Raw genomic sequence first — 22,689 nt, 5'->3', positions numbered from 1 at the left:
ACAGGAATTACACAATTTTCGCCAGCAGGGCTCCTCAACCCAGAATTTGCGCAAATCTGGGCAGTAGTCAGCTGCTCTGCCCAGAAATTACACAAATCTCTTGGGCAGCGAGCCCAGCTCCCAGCCAAAAATGTTCATTTCCTTCCAGCAGTCAAGCAGTCTCTTACATGTGCAACTGAGTTGACCGGTTCCCTCCGAGACCAAGCAAAATAGACTTACATGCATGGGCTACTTCTCCCAAGGCAACATGCAAAGGCATCCCTTGTTTCAGGGATCTATGTTTAGTAGTTGGAGGTTACATGCAAGGATCATTTCAGAAACCTCCCACCAAGTGTCACTTTCCCTAGATTTGTGGCATGCACGTCACAACCTCGATGTTGTCAAAACTCATCAACCAGATGTTGTAGAGCTCATTCCTCACATCAACCTTGCAGCTCTGACATCCCACATCACATCTAGGAGCAGTCGACACATTTAGCTCAGTTGTTTTGGGGTAAGCCCGCTTCCCATGCCTTATGTTGCATTTCTGTCGCTTTTTGTGTTTTCACTTGTATGAGTATTGTTTGCTTGATTTCTTTGAATGCTTGTTGTCATTTACATGTATATTATCTTGTCCTAGCACTATTTCAGTTTTCATCAACATCTCACTGTTGTCGCATGCATGAAACTATTTTTTGTGAATGGTCACCGATTCAGCGACTTGCCTCACACACATGCATGTTGTTTCATTTTTTGAATCTGTCATTCACCATTTGCATACATGATCATTCAATTATTCTTACGCTCAGTATTAGCATGCATTCACACTCACAATCACTTTCAGTTGCCCATCGGCAAGCCGCACCAACCTTGGCTCGATTTTTGCCTTCACCAAGGTTGCATTGTGCAATCTGGGGAGGGAAGGCTCCACCTTCCTCTCCATAAATGCGCATTTCTGGAGGACAATGACTGCTTGGCCTAGGAAATTGCGCAAATCAGCCCCTGGGCCTGCAGTCCTTCCCAGCTGGAATTGCACATTGCGCAATCCCAGCAGTGAACAGCTAGACTGGACTGTGCATTGCACAGTTCTAGTAGACATTCATTCTCCCAGAAGTCCAGATTGTGTCTTGCGCAGTCTTGGCAGTCAGTCTCCTGACCTCCCGACCCAAATTGTGCAACCTTCATGATCAGTCACACAAGTATGTTGCAAGTCAGTTCTTAAGTTCACTTTGGTTTTCGACTAATAGATTGCTTGCCATAAGTGTTTCCATGTCTCCAGGTAATGCAGGTGTTCATCTGCCTCTCAACAGTGTAAGTGCTGAAAATAGCAACAATAAATGCTAAAAATAGCACTGCTATAAATAACAATTCGGGTACCAGTGTTGGACATAGCAACAAGGAATGAAAAATGGAAGTGCTAAAAATAGCATTGCTATTTTTAGAAGTTCGGGATAGATTCCTATTTTAGTCAGTCCCTAAACTATAATAGTGAAGTAAAATTCGAATTTGATCTTAGCAGTTGTTTGTAAAATAATTAATTAATTAATTCATCTTGAGTTAATTAGTTAAGGAAAATCAAACATGAAGTCTATGTGGGGACATGCAACAGTTTCTCCATTGATTGAGGAATTTATCCCTTAGTTAAAGAGATAAGGATGAGTTGTAATTAGTTGGCTCAGTTAACTGAGTCAAGTCCAGTTAGATTAATTCAAACAATTTGTTGAATTAATTATGAGTTCAGTTAGTTGATGCATGCATGCATGTAACTGTTGTTCTCCAGATAACTGAATATTCTCTCATAAATAACTCATGCATGTTAGGTCAGAAAAAGACCAAGTTGATATCAGATGATGGGACAATGTACTATCAGTTGGAGGATTTTTCCTATATAGGAAACTCATCCATGTAGAAGGAATTATCTCTTTCAGGTTTGTGCAGTTATTTCTGAGCCAAGTGAGCAGTGTGAGGTGGGAATTCACACAAGTGGAAGCACTGGACCCCAGGAAAAACAACACAAGGAAATAGGTGGCTTGGAGGGCAGAGGAGAAGGTTTCTGAGAAGCCTTTGACTGTCTATGAGCAGCATTGTTTGATTGCAGAGAGAGCAGAATAGCTTGAGAGCTGATTCTTTTTGTAACTTGAACAAGATTTCCACTTGTATGATAATACAGAGTTGGGGTTTTAGGCTGAGGCTTTTCCCGGGTTATATCTTCTGTGTTATGTTTGATTGATTTCTCATTCTTAGTTATATGTGTTCTCTTGATCTTGCTCAATTTTATTAAGCTTCCGCAAAGTGTTGTAGAAGTAGATCTTGTATTTTTTTTAGTATATTGCATAATCTGTTGATCTACAGTGGCAATTTCTACATGGTATCGAAGAAAAGGTGATCAGAGCTATGAATGGTATACGAAGAAGAGAAATCGAAGTAAAAAAAAATTGGGCCACGAGTTTTCAGAGCAGATATGAAATTTTTTGTGCAAAATTTTCAGAAACAAATAGCAGATCTGGATTCCTTGTAGGAAAAGACCCAAAATCAAAGAAGAAATTGGCTGAATCAGAGTTTAGATGACGGAGATATCATTGATTTAAAATAAGCTCTTTTTCCAAAAAAATTTGTGACGACGGGAAAGATGAAACAGATTGGTGTGCTAGCCAAGAACCTGTATGCACTTGAGGTACAAGATGCATGTAAAGCCTTGAGGAGCAAGGAAAAGGTTAGATACTTGGTGGTTGAGAGGGAGAGTAAATTACCGCTCAACATGCCGCACCAGAAGAAGTCTCAGACAATTGTGGAGGAGCCACAATTGTTGAAGCAGCTTTAGGAGATTGTGGAGCAGCCACAACTAGAGAATCCTAGTGGAGACCGAGTAGAGGCATCCACTCATGCAAAGACCTCCAGTAGGAGGAAATTTTGAGCCAAGTGGGCAGAGGGATCACATGCATCCATACCTCCAAGTAGGAGGTGGGGCGATGTGGAGTGACAGTCCCAAGAAGGCTGGAATAGGGGTAGGATCATTGAGGTACCCAACCTCTTTGATTAGACCTTGCTACGGGAGCCCTGACGAGGAGTAGCAGGACTAGATGAGTGGGTAGAGACAAATGCGGATGGAGCGGAAGAGAGAGCTACAATGCAGAGCTAGCAGGTTGCAACAATGCGAGAGACACAGGAGTGTTGCACTAGTGCAGGATGGCACAGAGAGGTGTGCAACGGTGCAAGATGCATGGAGTGTTGTAGTAGCTCAGAGGTCACAGAGGGAGCACTTGTCAGCGGCAGAGGGAGCTTTAGCATCAGAGTATGTTTCTAGCCCAACAGAGAGGTCAGTTGGGAGTTTTTTTGTTTCTAGAGTTGTTGGAGAAACCACACTTGGAAGAAGTGTTGCATGCAGAACATTCTAAAGGTTTAGGATCAGGTTCGAGTTGAATGCCTTTCTTGTTGAGAGGGAGTGTTGAAAATAGCAACAAGAAATGATAAAAATAGAAGTGCTAAAAATAGACATAGCAACAAGGAATGAAAAATGGAAATGCTAAAAATAGCATTGCTATTTTTAGCAGTTCGGGATAGATTCCTATTTTAGTAAGTCCCTAAACTATAATAGTGAAGTAAGATTCGAATTTGATCTTAGCAGCTGTTTGTAAAATAATTAATTAATTCATCTTGAGTTAATTAGTTAAGGAAATCCAAACATGAAGTCTATGTGGGGAGATGCAACAGTTTCTCCATTAATTGAGGAATTTATCCCTTAGTTAAAGAGATAAGGATGAGTTGTAATTAGTTGGCTCAGTTAACTGAGTCAAGTCCAGTTAGATTAATTCAAACAGTTTGTTGAATTAATTGTGAATTCAGTTAGTTAATGCTTGCATGCATGTAACTGTTGTTCTCTAGATAACTGAATATTATCTCATAAATAACTCATGCATGTCAGTTCAGACAGAGACCCAGTTGAGATCAGGTGATGGGACAATGTACTATTAGTTGGAGGATTTTTCCTATATAGGAAACTCATCCATGTAGAAGGAATTATCTCTTTCAGGTTTGTGCAGTTATTTCTGAGCCAAGTGAGCAGTGTGAGGTGGGAATTCACACAAGTGGAAGCACTGGACCCCAGGAAAAAATTCGCAAGGAAATAGGAGGCTTGGAGGGCAAAGGAGAAGGTTTCTAAGAAGCCTTTGACTGTTTATGAGCAACATTGTTTGATTGCAGAGAGAGCAGGATAGCTTGAGAGCTGATTCTTTTTGTAACTTGAACAAGATTTCCACTTGTATGATAATACAGAGTTGGGGTTTTAGGTTGAGGCTTTCCCCAGGTTATATCTTCTGTGTTATGTGTGATTGATTTCTCATTCTCAGTTATATGTGTTCTCTTGATCTTGCTCAATTTGATTAAGCTTCCGCAAAGTGTTGTAGAAGTAGATCTTGTATTGTGTTTTAGTATATTGCATAATCTGTTGATCTACAATGGGAATTTCTATAGCAGGTACAATGCTTTCCAGAGGGTAGAGTCGAAGACACCATTCAAAGAACCCCTGGAGATGCATTCGATCAAATGTCTATGAGTTTTCCTACTCACGAAGATATCAGGTTGGTCGTAGATAAGGACATCAAGATATGACAACAACAGCATCACAACAAGCAGCATCATGAACAACAGCTGAAGGCAGCATACCAAATGCAGCGAATGCAGTGAATGAAATGAATGCAAGAGGAAGGTTTTTGACAACACAGGGGCAAATCAAAGTTTCAAGCTCAAGATGATGAAAGCAACTTTGGAGACTCAGGCTATGAGGTGACGACACTACATGATGATCGCGCGAAGATAGCGAATGGAAAAAAGGAGGAGTTACATGTGCTGAAGTAACAACTCAAGTAACAACATGGAGCTGCATAGACAGACAAGTGAGTTGTAACAGGAACAAGAATAACAATGGGCACAACATGCACTCACGGATGAAACTACGCCCGTACAATTTAAAGATCCATCCCAGCAGCTAGCAAGGAGTAGACATGGTGAGCAGTTTTGTTGATCACATGCAAGGGATTCAATATCATGCATGCTATTGTGCATACGCATGTAACCTAACCCATTCAACACACACACCAAGGCGGAGACAAGAAGCAAGTCCAACTGGAGCTGAACACGTACTTCAGCAAGTTGATGTGCATGACCACTAGCACACACTTGAATATCAACACAGACACTATGCATCAGTGTGTTGCCGGTTCAACCGCACTCAATAAGGCCATGCGCATGATAGTAGACGAGTTGGATGAAGGGGCTGAACCAATGCACCGGTTGCAACGGAGGTAAGAGTTTGCTTTAGTAAGATGTCAACATGAGGTGCATGCACACCATCACAGATGGCGAAGCTTGGCATCAGGTCACCACCTTCACTATCATAAGCATGTCAAAGAGTTGGTCTCATCACAGCGGACCAAGTGTTAGTGATGTCTTACTTGGCTTGCTCAAGCCATGTTGTCTCAAATGAGTACATGTGCATTGTAATGTTGAGTCATGTCAAGTGTAAGTCAAGTGTCAATAGTTGGATGTAACAGTCATAGAGTAGGTGAAGAGTCATGAGGGTAGTTTAACTATCACAAAGGGGAATGTCAAGGGTTACCCCACCCTTTTCTATAAATATTCCCTCATAACTCATTGTAGAGGATTTTGGTCAGCCAAGATTCTGATAAGACTATCTTGGAAAGAGCTTGGATAGTATTGTAACGCGCCTTGGCTTCTCCACTGCACGAAGCTAGTTCATCTCTTTGGAGTAGGTAGATGTGGCTGTAGCATTCCGCTGTTGGGGCTAGCAGGTTTACATGGATGTATTGTATGATTTGAACTTGCGATTCTTTATATAATAAGAGCCAACACGTTTTCACACATGTATTGTATTTGTTGTAAGACTAATCTTTAACACTTGTAATGCATATTTCTTTAACCTGTGTTCTACATCTGAACTGATTCATTTGTTGTAATGCTTAATATATTAATGGAAATATGTTGTACATGATGTTAATTATGTCCCGTCTGTGTTGATTGCTCTACCAGACATTAGACAAACCTTTCACATGAACCTTGCTGTAACAATTGTTGCACTCATTTGGACTAATCCATGAGTGTTTTACGTGTTATCTTACCTTGTATGTTGTGACTACTGCATCCGAGTGGACTGCTCCACCAGAAGTTGTGTATGTCCTATGTGTTGTGTGTTCCTAGCCGAGTTGGGACTGATCCCTTCCAACTCGGAACTCACCTTCACCCTCATCTCACCCACCTATATTAAAACCTCCCATACACCTTCCTTGACTCACTACAACAATCACACCCTTGCTACTAATAGAGTTATCTTACTTTCCTCTGTGCGACATCGTGATCAAAGGAATTACCTTACGACCCACTGCCGGGACTCCTACACTAAACGGTATGAAGTCTAATTGGGACTTCTTACCAGGGAGATCCCCTTACATATTGGTAGGTCCAGCACCGTCAACACCAAGGTCTGATGATGGGCTTGGGAAGAGTAGGTTGAACCTTGCATCTTCAAGCAAATCTACTCCTGAAGTGGACACTAGATCTGAATCAACTTCAATCTCAGTACTTTTATCACTTTTTGGTAGCTGATGGGATTTTGTCTCAAACTTAAACAAAAGATTGTACTAAACAAAGACAAGTTCATAATGATGACTCTTTTTCTTTAATTCATCTTGTTGTAGTTGTGATTCTAGTTGCAAATACTCTATCTTGTTATTTGCATTTTGCAGACAAATTCTAATTTCAGAAAGAGTGTCCTTGCTGATGTTTATAATCTAATATACAGTGGAATGTACTAGAGTATTCAAAAGTTCTAATACATCATTAGGTTTGGCCATTTTTTAATTTTATGAATCAGACTCAACAAATAAAAAGTGTCGGCTTCAATTTCTCAAGTAAATTTGAAATATATGTCTTCCTTTCAAGGTGAAGTAGAAAGTGCCATAAAATATCCTTAGTGAAAAAGAATAAGGAATACAAAGGACTCAACAATGTTTTTCAACCTCTCTTCAAATGAATAAATATCCAACCTCAATGGTCTCCAATCTTCAAATTATTTAAAATATTCAAAATTCCACAAGCTATAACAACACAGACCTTAATCAAGATCCACCCTAGCAAGAGAATTATTTGGCAGATCGATAAAACTGATTAACTCTATTACAACAAAATTTATGACATGCAAAGTTGTTGTTGCGGAAATGCTTGAATGACCTAATATTTTAGCTACTCCCCTTGTTAATTTTTATAAAGCTATGAAAAAAATTCTTCCACACTAAAAAAAATGCATTACACAGTCCTTCTAGGCCACAATCAACATTTTATCTCTGAGATGACGAGTGATAAGAAGCCAACAACACTAGATTTCTTGGGCCTTGGAGGCTCTTATGGGTTGAAATTATCTCAGTTAGACCATTCCATGATCACATCAACTTTGATTTATGATATATTTCTTGGAGCATGATAAAATTATGAGTAAATCCCAATAACAAAACTCATATGCCAAGGAAATATTTTTCACGTTTGATGGAGGAAGCTTACTATGCTAGTCGATGGAGGATATGCACAATAAGTATAAGAGGTGAAGATAATAATAATAATGCTACCTATTTGGGAAACCAAAATATTTAGGATCAAATGTGCTCAGGTGGTGACATTCTCAATGGAACAAGCTTCCAAGATAATAAAAAACATAGGAAGCTTTTTGATATCGATGACCTTGTTGACAATATTCTTTGTGAGTGAAATCCTGGTGACAATAGCCCTCTATAACCATATAATCATGCCCATGGCAAGAAGTTGGATGGGTCACCAACAAGGTTTCACAACACTTCAGAAAATAAGGTTTAGACTTGCCTTATTATGTCTTGGGGTTGTCTTCATATTCTCTGATGGTATATTGTTTCTGGAGAGATGATTCACTGAACCTTGAAACTGCAACATATTTTCTGACATTTGGATTCTCAGTGAAACCCAAAACCATACAAACTATCTCAAGCAACAAATTAATTCTTCTCCCACTATCTCCTCTCATACCATGAATTCTATTTGATGAAATCAAGTGACTGTCTAGAAATGCTTTTAGTTTTGACCCATAAGAATCCCCACAACAATAACCTATAAGATAAAAAAAAAGTGGAGGAGCTATGTAACAACCACGTAGATAGGAATGTAGTAGAAGAATGACTAGGTGAGTGAATTCATTAGGTTTTCACATAGGTGAATGGGCACATAAATGGTTGAATATTGAAAGTTGACTACAATATGCAGTATGACCGAAATGCATGAGTATCCTTAGGAAAAATTTCATACAACCAACTTAGTTCCTTCAACGGTTAATGGGGTCATAAAGAAACCGTCGAGCAGACTCCAGGGCATAGAGAAACAGAGCTGCACCAATATCAGATAAGAAGAGACACACCTTCTAGAGAAACACATAAACTAGGTTGATCAGGGATGGCAGGAATGAATGATGTTAATTTTTCTTAGGGCTATATTGTTCTTTGCTTTAGATAATTGTATTTCTTCATTTACATATTAAATTCACCCCACAACATAATAACATTATTCAAATTTACCACATTATTCAACAACATATGCAATTATATAGAAAGAACAATGTCACCATTAATTCAAAAAAAACATAAAGGAACAATAGAAGAAAAGAATTCACACATAAATACATCAGTGTCTATTGAAGACCAGGGCAAAACCCACTATGGAGAAAACCATTTCAAATTCTTCTTCTTATTAGATTGACTTAAAACATTCAACAAAGAGAGAGTTCAATGATCCACATCTTCAACCATAAAAGTATCAAGCAAAATCAACTAATCAACATCCAAGAGATGAACTAAATAATGTTAATCATCAAAACCCTGATTTAGAAGTCTACGATCAACTGTCATTGTCTGCAGTCAATTGAAAAAAATAAACCCTAGTTTCAACCACACATAGGGAGTGTGCATGTGTGCGACTGAAACCCTCCAACTACACTCATGAGCCTGCATGCCTATGGTTGCAACCGAAAAATGCCCATGTCATCCCCGTGACTCGAAACCAAAACCCTATATATCACATGTGAGCTTTAGACCCTGCAATTTTAGACCTGTATGGACCAATTTGTAGAAATTAATGTGTAGATTCAAAATTGCTCATGAAATTTACTAGATCACAAGACTTGAAGCTATTCTACTCATTTGTGAAAAGCAATTCACGATTGAGAACACAAATCATTAACATGCATCAAGTTTCAACACACATACACAAATATTTATCTAGGGGAAAGCAACTGCTCAAAACCCCTTACTATCTGTATTGCATTAATCAAAGAATAGAGAAGAAATACAATGCTTGCTCAAGCTTGAGCAATGCCTGCACTAGTATAGTCTATCTCCCTGCCTCATATATTGACTCAAGCCAATACTTAGCCAATTTCTTAGCCTGCCAAGCTCCTATTTCCTTGTGCTATTTGATGAGGAATTAGCTCCAATTAATTAGGGAAATTACTCATTGATAATTGTGAAATTCCTTTAGGCCCTTGTTTGACTGCATGCACCACCTGTACAACTTGGAAAATTCTACAACTGATAGTACACTACCCTTGAACTCCAATCTCAACTGGATGACTCGAATTCTCTACATGAAACAATTATTTTGGGCTGATTGATTAGTTAATTGGATGATAACTCGGTGTGAAAAAAGTTGCACACCCTTGACTGAACCTCCACTAGTTCTGCTAACAGTGAGAACTAGTTACACTGACAAATTATCAATCAATCATGTAGAGTTGAAATCAAGTGTCTCCAACTCTAATTTACTGAGTTAACTGAGTGACAAGAGCTATGTCATCTCAGTTAACTACCTACAAGTATTCTGCTAAAGTTGAAATTTGAATTTCTCCTAATTTAATCAAGGCAAAATTAAATTAGGATTTTCTTGTTGCATTTTCAACACTCCCTCTCAGCAAGAAAGGGATTATCATACACCCTAATCCTACTTCTATGGAACTCAAATTTTCCTCTTGACAAAGCCTTTGTCAAAATATCTGCATCCTATTCCTCTGTTGGAATGTACCGCAACAACATAATTTGCCTCTGCACACAATCTTGTAGATGGTGATAACAGATGTTGATATGCTTGGATCTATCATAAAATACTTGATTCTCAGGGAGTTTGATACAACTTTGATTGTCATCATAAATCACTGTAGGATCCATCTTCTGAACAAATAACCCAACAAGTATCTTTCTCATCCAGATAGCCTCACATTCTGCTTGACTTGCAACCATGTATTCTGCTTTCGCTGAGCTAAGTGCCACATTTTTTCTTCTTGTTGTACCAAGAAACTGTTGCTGACCCAACACTGAAAATTCCTCCTAAAGTGCTCTTCCTGTTTGATGGAATTCCTACCCAATATGCATTTGTGAAGCCTTGCAACTTGATCCGGGAGGATCTAGAAGTACAAGTGGCCTTGAAAATAACTTAAAAATAAAAGTAATCAGATGGAAGCGCAATTAGGAGCAGATCATAGTGCTCGCCGCCCTGATTCCAATGGTGAAAATATACTCAAATCTGTCTTTGTATGGTCAAGTTACGACTAGTCAAAGTTTTCATCAAAGTTGGACAAGTGGCAAGTTTAAGGAGACAACAAACTGGTTCGTATGGTTCTTGTGAAGGTATGTGATAGTAGTAGAAGGTTATGGTTCTTGTGAAGGTATGTGATCATAGTAGAAACATACTAGATGATATGGTAATTATTTACCATTTTTGTTTATAAGAGATTATGTAGAAATTGGTGAGCAATTATGAGTTAGAAAGTTCAAGATATGATTGATTTGGACTATGTAAAAGTTAAATGAAGGTAGGAACTAGAAACACACAAAGCCATTTTAGAAACCATAGTAATACAATGAAATTCAAATTTTATTGATGAATGAAAATTAAAAAATATGGCAAAACATAAAGTAATATAAATTAATTAGAATGATGGTAACTTATCTCTAAAGAGAGATATGTTTGTTATGCTCATTTTTAAGAAGTTACAAGAGGCCAAGAATCCCTTTCTAACATAAATTAAGAATCCCTAAGAGGAAAAAATCCCTAAAGTTCCAAAATTTTAATCCTAGGATATGATACGACAGAGGAAATGTGGGCCCAAGGAGGCTAGTTGATATGTTAACTTCCCAGATTCACAAATTTTCCATAAAAACTCCTTTTCGGGCATTTATTGAACCATTACAAATATTAATCCATGTTTTATGTGTTTGGAAGAAGATTGCATAACATATGTCCTATTGATAGTCAACAAAATTCCTCTACCAATAAAGGGAGAATTGCTTGATGGCAAGCCCCAATTAGACTTGCTCTCATTTGGTGTAGTGATTTCCACTAATCTATGGGCCTAGTTGCCACTAGATATATTTCTCCTCGAAAGGAGACTTTCATGTTAAATTTATTCTAAATCTTAAATGTAGTCCTATTCAATTATGCAAATACAATCATTTATCTAATCCTAAACTAACAATGATAAAATATTGATTATAAGCATGAAATTCATTAATGGAAAATGAAATTTGTCATTCTCTTCCATAAATGATATTGGCATATTCAAATAACATGAATAAGAATAAATTCCACATAAATTATATTAAAACATATACATACAACCAAATTCACAATCATATTATCTATTTCATCAAGCAATTTCAATAATAAATAGAACTTATAAAATAAATGACAAAAGTGCACACTTAGACAAACTAATCACAGACTAGATTTTACTTGTATTAAATGTTGGGAAAAGGTATTTAATATCAAATTCAAACAAAAGCCATCAGCTTCAAATCTAAAATTCATTTGATAAATATACATAAGAAAAAAATTACAGATTTTCTAGCCATCAAGTCTTCATTCCTTTCGTAAGACTTTGACAAAATTGTATAGCTTGCGTGTCTAGATTTCCAACTCAGAGGTCTTCAAAATTATACTCACACTCATAGAAATATCTAGTATTTATTACAAGGTGTTCCACCCATAAACCGTAGAAAGAGTAGATTGTATAATTAATCTTCCTTCTCTTCTTTAGTTGTAACTATTTTCCTATTCTTGCTCATCTTTCACTATTCTTTTCTAAATTTTTTATTTAAATAAAAAATAATATCTTTCTAAGTCATTATATAGTTACAAGTTTCTTCCTTTTCCAAATTTTCTTTTCTTCTTTTTGTTAAACAACACAAAATTAAAGGACAAATATGAAAGATAAAACATCAATGCATATTACTCACAATGATATACCATTTTATACAAGTCTAATGACCCTTGGTTTCATATTCCAAGTGGTCTCTTGGACTCCAATGAACTTTCACATTTCGCACCATAACCCTTAGCAGATTAGGTGTCCAACACCCCCCCCCCCTCCCCCCCCAACTTAACGGGGTATATACAAGTCCAAGAAGAGAATTATAGTACAAAAATACAATAATGCATGACAACAATAGGTTGAATATGCTCTCTCAAATGAAGGTATAAGGTGGGAGAACTTGAGGTCTCAACCGGTGATGGTTTCAGGATGAAAACCAACACTGGAATGCTCAGTTCAGTTCCTAGAACTCTTCCAAATTTGGAAAGACGTTGAATTCTTTTGCTAGAGGAAGTGCTCCTTATTATTGTGCAAAGGGAGACCTTTGGTTCTTAACCTGGAATGGTCAGTGTAGTTCCTAGAACAATTCGAAATATGGCAAGAAGTTATTAGTCAATAGCTAGATGAAGTGTCCCTAATGTTTTGAAGAGGGAGATCATCAATCTAGAAAAGGGAGGTCTCAACTCGTGGAAGAAAGGGAAAACCTCAACCTTAAAAGTGAGGTCTCAACCTGCAGTGATTTAAGGAAGGAAATCAACCAAAGGCATGCTTAGGGCTTCTTTGTCTCTGGCTACAACTTTGAATCTGGGTATGGCTATCTCTAGATGTAAGCTCGAGCAACAAATTCATGTTGTGGCTTAGGCTCGCTTGATGTGTCCTTGAAACTTGTAGATGATCATCAATTCCCCGCTTGTTAGATACAAGGTGAGAAGATGGAGAGATCTCAATTGCAAGACTTTTCAATACTCTAGAACAAATTTTGTGGTATGAGAAAAATATCTTCTTGGCTGTTGAAGCCCATTTCCAAGAAGTGGTCCATCCAAGGCGAATCTTTGTTCTTTCAAAAGGCTTTTTTCTGAATAATTTGTTTGAATGGCAAGTGTGCTTACCATAATTCTTACACTGGTGAAGATCAAAACAATGATCTTTCACATTGGCCAACTCTGTGACAATGTTGGCATTTGATAACCTGTTGTGAATGAGGAGCAACAACAGGTGAATTTGAATCGTTATGAAGAAACTGAACACTATGAAACTGGATAGGCTTGGAATAGTCTAGAGTGTGAAGATAAACCTCCTTATCATATCCAATACCCTTCTATTTATGTTGTTGATAATCTCTTCCCACAGTATGATGATGGGCTTTGAAGAGCAGGCTAAACCTTTGCATCTTCAAGCAAATATGCTCCTGAAGTGGATACTGGATCTGAATCAACCTCAATCCCAGTACTTTGATCACTTTTTGGTAGCTGATGGGAGTTTGTCTCAAAATTAAACAACAGATTGTACTAAATAAAAACAAATTCAGAATGATGACTCGTTTGCTTTAATTCATCTTGTTGTAGTTGCGATTATAGTTGCAAAAACTCTATCTTGTTATGTACATTTTGTAAACAAAATCTAATTTTGGAAAGGGTGTCCTTGTTGATGTTTATCATCTCATATATAGTGGAATGTATTAGAGTATTCAAAAATTCAAATACATCATCAGGTTTGGCCATTTTTAAATCTCAATAATCAAACTCAGTAAATAAAAAGTGTCGACTTCAAGTTCTCAAGCAAATTTGAAATATATCTCTTCCTTTCTAGGTGAAGTAGAAAGTGCCATAAAAGATTCTTAGCAAAAAAGACTAAGGAACATAAAGGCCTCAACAAAGTTTTTCAACCTCTCTTCAAATGAATAAATATTCAACCTCAATGGTCTCCAATGTTCAAATTATTTAAAATATTCAAAATGCCACAAGCTATGACAACACAAAGCTTAATCAAGATCCACCATAGCAAGAGAATTATTTGGGAGATCGATAAAACTGATGATTTCTATTGTAGGAGAAGTTATGAAATGCAAACTTTTTATTGCAGAAATGCTTGAATGGCCTAATATTTCAGCTACTCCCCTCATGAATTTTTATAAATCTATGAAAACAAATTCTTCCACACTAAAAATAATGCATTACATAGTCCTTCTAGGCCACAATCAACATTCTTGTCTCTGAGATGACGATTGATATGAAGCCAAAAACACTAGATTTCTTGGGCCTTGGAGGCCCTCATGGGATGAAATTCTCTCACTTAGACCATTCCATGATCACTTCAACTTTGATTTATCATATATTTCTTGGAGCATGGTAGAATTATGATTAAATCCCAATAACAAAATCCACTTGCCAAGGAAACAATTTCCATGTTCGATGGAGGAGTCTTACTATGCCAGTCGATGGAGGCTCTCACAATAAGTAGAAGAGGTGAAGATAATAATAAGAACACTACCTATTTGGAAACCAAAATAATCTGGACAATATATGCTCAGATGGTGACATTTTTAGTGGAACAAGCTTCCGAGATGAACAAAAACATAGGAAGCTTTCAGATATCGATGACCATGTTGACAATATTCTTTGTGAGTGAAATACTGGTGACAATATCCCTCTATGACCATACAATCACACCCATGGTAAGAGGTTGGATGGGTCACCAACAAGGTTTCTTAACACTTCCAAAAATAGGGTTTGGACTTGCCTTATTATGTCTTAGGGTTGTCTTCATATTCCCTGATGGTATATTGTATTATGGAGAGATGATTCATTGAACCTTGAAACCACAACATATTGTTTGACGTTTTGATTCTTAGTAAAACCCAAAACCATAAAGACCATCTCATGTTACCAAATGAATTCTTCTCCTGCTAGCTCCTCTCGTACCATGAATTCTATTTGACGAACTCAAGTGACTGTCTAGCAATGCCTTCAATTTTGACCCACAAGAATCCCCACAACAATAACCTCTAGGATAAAAATTAGTGGAGGAGCTATGCAACAACCACCTAGATAGGAATGTAGTAGAAGAATGGCTAGGAGAGTGAATTTGTTATGGTTTCACATAGGTGAACGTGCACATAAATGGTTGAATATTGAAAGATGACTACAATATGTAGTATAACCAATATGTAGTATAACCTAAATGCATGAGTATCCTTAGGAAAATTTTCATACAATTAACTTAGTTCCTTCAACGGTCAATGGGGTCATAGAGAAACCATCGAGCAGTTGTCAAAGCATAGAGAAATAGAGTTGCATCGATATCAGATAATGAGAGACAAACCTTCTAGAGAAACACATAAACCAAGTTGAAAAGGGATGGAGGGAATGGATGATTTTATTTTTTCTTAGGGATATATTGTTCTTTTCTTTAAATAATTGTATTTCTTCATTTACATATTAAATTCACCCCACAACATCATTACATTATTTAGTTTTACCACATTATTCGGCAACATATGTAATTATATAGAAAGAACAATATCATCATCAATGCAACAGAACATAAAGGAACAATAGAAGAAAAACATTCACACATAGAGACACCAGGATTGGTCGAAGACCAGGGAAAAACACACTACGGGTAAACCCTTTCAACCTCTTCTTCTTATTAGATTGTCATAAAATGTTCAGTAAAGAGAGAGTACAATGATCCATACCTACCCTCAACCATAAAATTATCTAACAAAATCAACTAATCAACATCCAAGAGATGAACCAAACAATGCTAATAATCAAAACCCCAATTTAGAAGCCTGTGGTAAACTATCATTGTCTGTGGTCAACCGCCAAATTCTATGGTCAATTGCGGTCAACTGAAAAATCAAACCCTAGTTTTCAACATCACGCAGAGAGCTTGTGTGCATGAGGCTAAAACCCTCCAACCACACTCATGAGCCTACGTTCCTGCGGTTGCAACTGGAAAATGCATGTGTCATCCCTGTGACTAGAAACCAAAACCCTATATCTCACGTATGAGCTTCAAACCCTGCACTTTCAAACCTATATGAACCAATCTCCAAGAACCATCTCAGACTTGTGTGAGCCAAACCAAAGAATGAAGAATGATCATGATGATGTCAAAACGAGGGTCACTTGACTTGTATTAGTAGCCATCTGAGGGTGTCCAATTTCTCTTTTGGGCCGATCTGTCATTTTGTGCACATGTGGGATTCAATTCTAAAATACACTTTCCCTTGTCCAAATCAAGTGATTCAAAATTCAAAATTGGTTCTCTAAAAAAGATGAATATACTCTCATTATTGGAAATTTGTCATTGAACTTCCAAATTAACACTCACTCTCAGCTAGGGAGAAATTCCAACTGCATCACGTAATCATCACAAGTGTCATGCCATCAAATCATATCATATCTCAAGTATCTCATCATCAAATGTCATCATTTCTCATCTCAGCTCATCTCTGCTTATCCCTGCTTATCTCTTTCTTGTATATGCTCATATGTTGAACTTTATCGAATCTAAAAGAAGAAGAAGTTGACATCAAAGGGAGCTTAAGCTACCAACCTCAATTCACATCAACAACATTAGAGAGATTATCTCAAATCCGAACGACATCAGGGAACACACCTCGACCTGAAACCACATTTGGATGCTCAGTCTCAACCTAGAATCCAATGATAATGAGGAAGGTCCTATGGGACACTCTCAACCCAAGTCATGTCATAGGGGAAAAACATCTTCCACCATATGTCAAGCAATAAGAGTCATCACATAGGGGAGAAAACACATTCCTCCCTATGTTAATCAATATCTCATCCATCCTATTGCCCACTGATATTACAAACAATGACCCTCAAAAGTCATGTGATAGAACACTTGCATCACAATCGGCTTGGGTCACACACCTCCAAGCTCTCTCAACCCGTTGGCCAAATGGGGAGCGATAATCCCAACAAGCCCAACTTGTGGGTATGATTCCAACTATGGCATACTTTGCATAGACCAAGATAGGGGAGTAATATCTTCCACCCTATGGGTAACAGATAGGGGTGCTACCTTATTATGTAGCGATCCCTCAACCCCGGATGCCTTACATCTCAATTCCTCACCCTGGGAGCTCAAATAGGGGGTAAGAGTTGGCTCAGTGTCCTCAATTAGTCCTGCTCTCTATAGGTAAGAAACATATCAACATGTTCACATTCGGTACCAACTCAACCAACTCGCTGAAGAGTTGCCTCAAACATCACCAAGAGTAGCAGTCCTTTGTTTTCTTGTTCATGCAGGTCATCAAAATCAATATTATGTTAGAGAAAATATATGTAACAAAAGGATACCTTATTCATTCTCCCCCTCATGGAGGCAACATCCAAAAGCCTGAGCTTGTCTCATACATCAACATTGTCTCAATATATGAACATATCTCAGTCACAACTATATACGAGATTATCTACGAATTGGATCACACTCCTTATTGCTGCAATGTATCAGTGTCACATCCATAACCTATTCAAAAATATCTCTCCAAAGAGTTTCTTGAACCTGCCTCACCGCTAGCCATGCTAACAACATCACACTCAACCTTGATCATGCTTAAAGCTACGAACTTCTCATCCAAAATATCATGGCAGATCTCATACTAAAGAAACACCTAGATGTGCTCATCTCATCAATAATGATACCAAACAACATCGGTACATTCATGTAGTCATATATCATAGGAAGAATATCTCAGAACAAGATTGATCGTCCCATGTGAAAATCTCAAAAAGTGCTTGTCGACAACTCAATGTGCGTCAAGTGACTTAATCATGAATTGACTCAGGTCCTCTATAAAACATATATCTAGATGTATATTACAAGGAACATCAATTCTTCAATCAACTATTAGTTGCCAAGTCAAGTCCAACAATATCTATGCATAACTTCTTGAAATTCAATTCCATCGAGGTGTCTAAGGATTTGCATTCCCACTTTCCAAAATTTCTTTAATAGCTTCACGATATATTTCCCTTTTCCAAACTTCATTATGCCAAGTTATTCATTTCAAACTTCAGAGGCTATCTCCCTCTTCCTTTGATCATCAGAGGCTCGTCATCTGTCAAGAATATATTGTCAACATATAAAACCAAAGTCAAAGGCATATATTGGACCACTTTGAAGTAGATGTTCAGGTTGACACAACTAACATAGTTATCGATCAAATGAGAAAATTACCTAGTACCTGTTTTTTTTAGGTAGCAAAAAATCACCCGATTTTGAAAAGTGGTGATTTAGAATACACCTTTTTTTGGGAGCATAAGCATATTTTTGACACTTTAAATTTTCTTATGTATCAAGTATGAACAATTTTTTTTAAATGTTAGTGCTTTTCATGCTGATTTTGAAAAGTGTTGATGCACTTTTTTAGGGTTTATTTTTGACATTTTAATTTTTTTTTATGTATCAAGTATGAACATTGTTTTTTAAATGTTAGTGATTTTCATCTTGATTTTGAAAAGAGTTGATGCAACATCAACCCTTTTTGTTTAGAGGACTTATTTTTTACACTTCAAATTTTATAACGTATTAAGTATGGATACATATTTTTTAAATGTTGGTGATTTTCATATTGGTAATGAAAAAGAAAAATGAAATAACAAAAAAAACCCATAAAAATGCAAAAAATAAAAATAAAATTAACTTGTAAAACAAAATAAAAAAAAAAAATGAGGAAATAATTTTAAAAAACACATAATTTAAAGAAAAAATAAAAAGTAACAAAAAAAACATCAAAAACATTTTTTTAAGTTAAAAATAAAAATAAAAAAACAACATAGTTAAAAAAAAAAATAGTAAAAAAAAATTATTAAAATATATATTTTTTAAATAATTTGAATTAAAAAATAAAAATACAAAAAATAAAAAATAAAATAAAAATAATAAAAATACAAAAAATTAAATAATTAAAATTAAAAATTAAAAATAAAAATTTAAAAAGAAAATTAAAATAACTAAAATTAAAAAAAAATGAATTCGGCCCCGCCCTGCGGCCACCTGGGTGGGGAGACCGATTCCAGGAATCGACCTACCTACCCAGGTGGCTGCGAGGCGGGCCTAATTCATTTTTTTTTAATTCAGGTTGACAACATGCAAGATAGAGAAGGCAAGGAAAGACAAATTAGGGCATCAAACATAATTATTAAAGGGGTGAAAGTCTATGGGAAAAATGAATGTACTCTTAACCTTGCAAGAGACTTCTTGAAAGATAAGTTTCTATGGGAAGGACAAATATGCCAAACATGGAGGGTGGGTAAGTTTAACTGTGAGAGAGCCAGGCCCATAAAAGTCATCATGCCTAGCTTGCGTGATAAATATATCATTCTAAGCAAGAAGCATCTCTTGAGGGGTTCTCACTTTTTCCTAGAAGAAGATTTAACTGTAAAACAACAAGAGGAAAGGAGGGAGGAAATGTTAAAGGTTAGGGCAGCAAGAGATGAAGGCAAGAGAACATGAATTGATAAAGGAAAAGCCGTGATAGCGCTATTTGGACCTCCTTCCAAAATAGAGTAGCAAGATGGTAATAAAGAAGAGGCAACAAACTCTTCAACAACAAATTAGGAAGCAAGGCTAGTATGGGAAAGTAGGGATAAAGACTCAAATGTGAGTCTTGCATGTCAAAATAAATACCAATCAAGTCATACACAGGTTTCCTTAAGATTAGTTTGTTGGAACCACAAAAGTTACCCACGAAGACGAGGAGCTGGGTTAGGGCCTATTGCAGAAGATAGAGACATAATTTCCCTCATAGAAACACATGAGCATGATGGTTGCAAGACACCTCTGTTTGAAGGATACTGGAAGATGGCAGTGTGGAACAAGGCATAAGGGAATGGAAAAGGGCATGGGTGTATCATGGTTTTAGGGAGAAACAAGGTCGTCTCATTCAGTTAGAAAAAGAAGACTCAAATAAGAAATTCATTTGGTTTAAAATATCAGAAAATGGAAACCACATTAGAATCGCAATATGCTATTTTGCGCCGCAAGTTTTAAAAATCTACAAAGGTAGAGGGCTTGACCACAAAAATCCATTTGCAGCCTTAAAAGCGGATATTGCAACATATTCACAGCTAGGTGAAGTCCTTATAGTGGGTGATTTCAATGCTAGGACTGCAAGTGAGCAAGCTAGCATTCTTTGTTGTAAAGATGATTGCGACCCTATTTGGCTTACAGAAGAGAGTAATCATCAGTGGGAAATAATTTTAGAGGACAAGGGCTATAATCTCTTTGGTGAACAACTGCTTACTCTATGTGGGGCCTTTGATTTAGTCCTTTGTAATGGATTTACTAGATGGGCAAAGTTTGGTAATTTCACTTGCAATACTTACAATGGAGCAAGTGTAGTAGATTATGTAATTTGCTCGTTTGGTTTGTGTGAGAAAATGGAGGAAGTTTTGATTGGAGATCAGCCGTGGGACTTAAAATCAGATCACAAGCCAATTTATTTATGTTTCTCTTGGACTGCAAAAAAACAATTAGAGTAAAAAATTCAACATGTCCAAAAAAATCTCTGATAGGGAAGAATTCTTTTAACTCAAGAAAATTGTAATACCTTCAAAATGACACTAGAGAGGCTCCTCGAGAGGGATAAAATCACAAATCATAGCCTTTTTTGTTTTTTTTTTTGTTTTTAACGAAAACGGTTATAGTTTGTATTAAAAGAAATCCAAAGCCTGTTGGCTAGTTACATTTAGGAAGCCCATGAACCAACTATCCTCAACATATAGAAAAACTGACTTCCTAACCTTAATGTTCGGAATCTTCTTAACTCTGTTAGACAATCTAATTTCCTGAATTTCCCCATGCTTTTGAATACAAACAAACTGCTGAAGCAAAAGGCAGTAATACATGAGAAACATAATTAAGGGATTGGATCCCAATCTTCAACCCCGTCTCTTATCCGGATGCCTACAGGAAGGAGGACTGCTTTGTTGGCTTCCGCATCCACTTCCTTATTATTCTGCTGAAGAATGTGGAAAATTCACCTGAAGAGAGGAACCAACTAGCTTCCTTATTCTAGCAACCACTCTTGCTAGCCGAAAGTCCCTCGGGGACGTGTTATCCACTAGAATTCAAATCAAGGATTGGGAGTCACCAAAAATATTGGCTTTCTCAATACCAAGAACCTGTAAATGCTTAAGACCCTGCAACAAAGCCATGGCCTCTGCTTGCATATTGGTACTGTGACCCAGACCCCAGGCATACTTGTTCTCAATGCAGCCATTCTCATTCCTGATGACACCTCCAGCCCCAGCAATTCCCGGAGTGCCTTTGGCGGCCCCATCAAAAAACAAGGAAGAACTGTCACAATTGTGGAGCCACTTGTGGAAATCGCCCTCAGCAAGCCTGATCTACCAGTTTTTCGTAGTTTGGAACTGTCTCTCATCCTCAGAAAACTGAAGGCCAAGTTTGCTCCCCCATGCCAATTCTTGAGGATTTAAATTTTTTGTTTCCAACTTCTCAAATTTCTCACCAAGAAATTCCTTGAGCAGGCCGTTGGCTTTTGACAAAACAAGGTTACCCTTCTGCGCTTTCTCTTGAAAAATTCTGTGGTTGCGCTCAATCCATATTTGCCAGAAAATGAATTTTGGGTAAACCATCCAAGCTGCCTTGAACCAGTTGTTTTTGGGGAGTTTTCTGGGATAGAGGTGAGCCCAATCAGCGAAGTAACCAGCAATCAAATTTGGCAGGTGAACAGAAGATCCCCATGAGGAAAACGCGTCAACCCATATGCTCTTGGCGAACCTGCATTCAATCAATAAATGAGTGGCATTTTCCTCATTTTCCAGGCAAAGATTACATCTGGAAGGGCCCAAGAAGCCTTTCTTTTTAAGTCTATCCTCAGTTAAAATGCTATTGTGGCACAACAACCAGTTGAAAAAATCGATTTTTGGCACACATTTCTGCCTCCAAAGTCCTTGCCAAGTCGCTGGGCAGCAAGGAACGTGGGGAATTTTTCTGGGCTATACATAGCCTTGTGAAACGGCATAAGAACTAGTTAGAGAGCCCCAGCCTCTCTTTTCTTGTTTTCTGATGATCATCGGGCTCATTCCTTTCATCTTAGTCAGTAGGAAAGACCACGCCTGATCCAGAGCATCCGACATAATCTTTCGGTCGAAGGCCAATAATGTAAACCTGTCTTCGAGAGTGAGGAAAATTACCATTGATGTATGCAAGCACCAAGGTACCAAACAATGAGTTTCTAAGCCAACTTCCTAGATAATGAGTTGATGTTGAGCGGAAGCGACTCATCGTAGGAGGGCCTTGATGTACCCCCAATCAACGACATGAAACAGGTATCATGATTTGAGACAGAATGATGATGACATGGAACTAGATTAGGAATGACATACATGGAATGAATGTTTAATAGTGTCATAGAAAATATTGACTGAATGACTTCTCTTGAACACATTGACGACACTGAATGGAGTTGGAAGCATTGACCCAAAACTGAAAATGGAGTCCTTGAAAAGGTATGATGAACCAAAAGACAAGCAGATTTC

This window comes from Pinus tabuliformis, chromosome 8, assembly GCF_031772625.1.
Source record: "Pinus tabuliformis cultivar Carrire ecotype Pingquan chromosome 8, CPIR1, whole genome shotgun sequence".
NCBI classification, from domain to species: Eukaryota; Viridiplantae; Streptophyta; class Pinopsida; order Pinales; family Pinaceae; genus Pinus; species Pinus tabuliformis.
Note: the sequence above shows the minus strand (reverse complement) of the source record.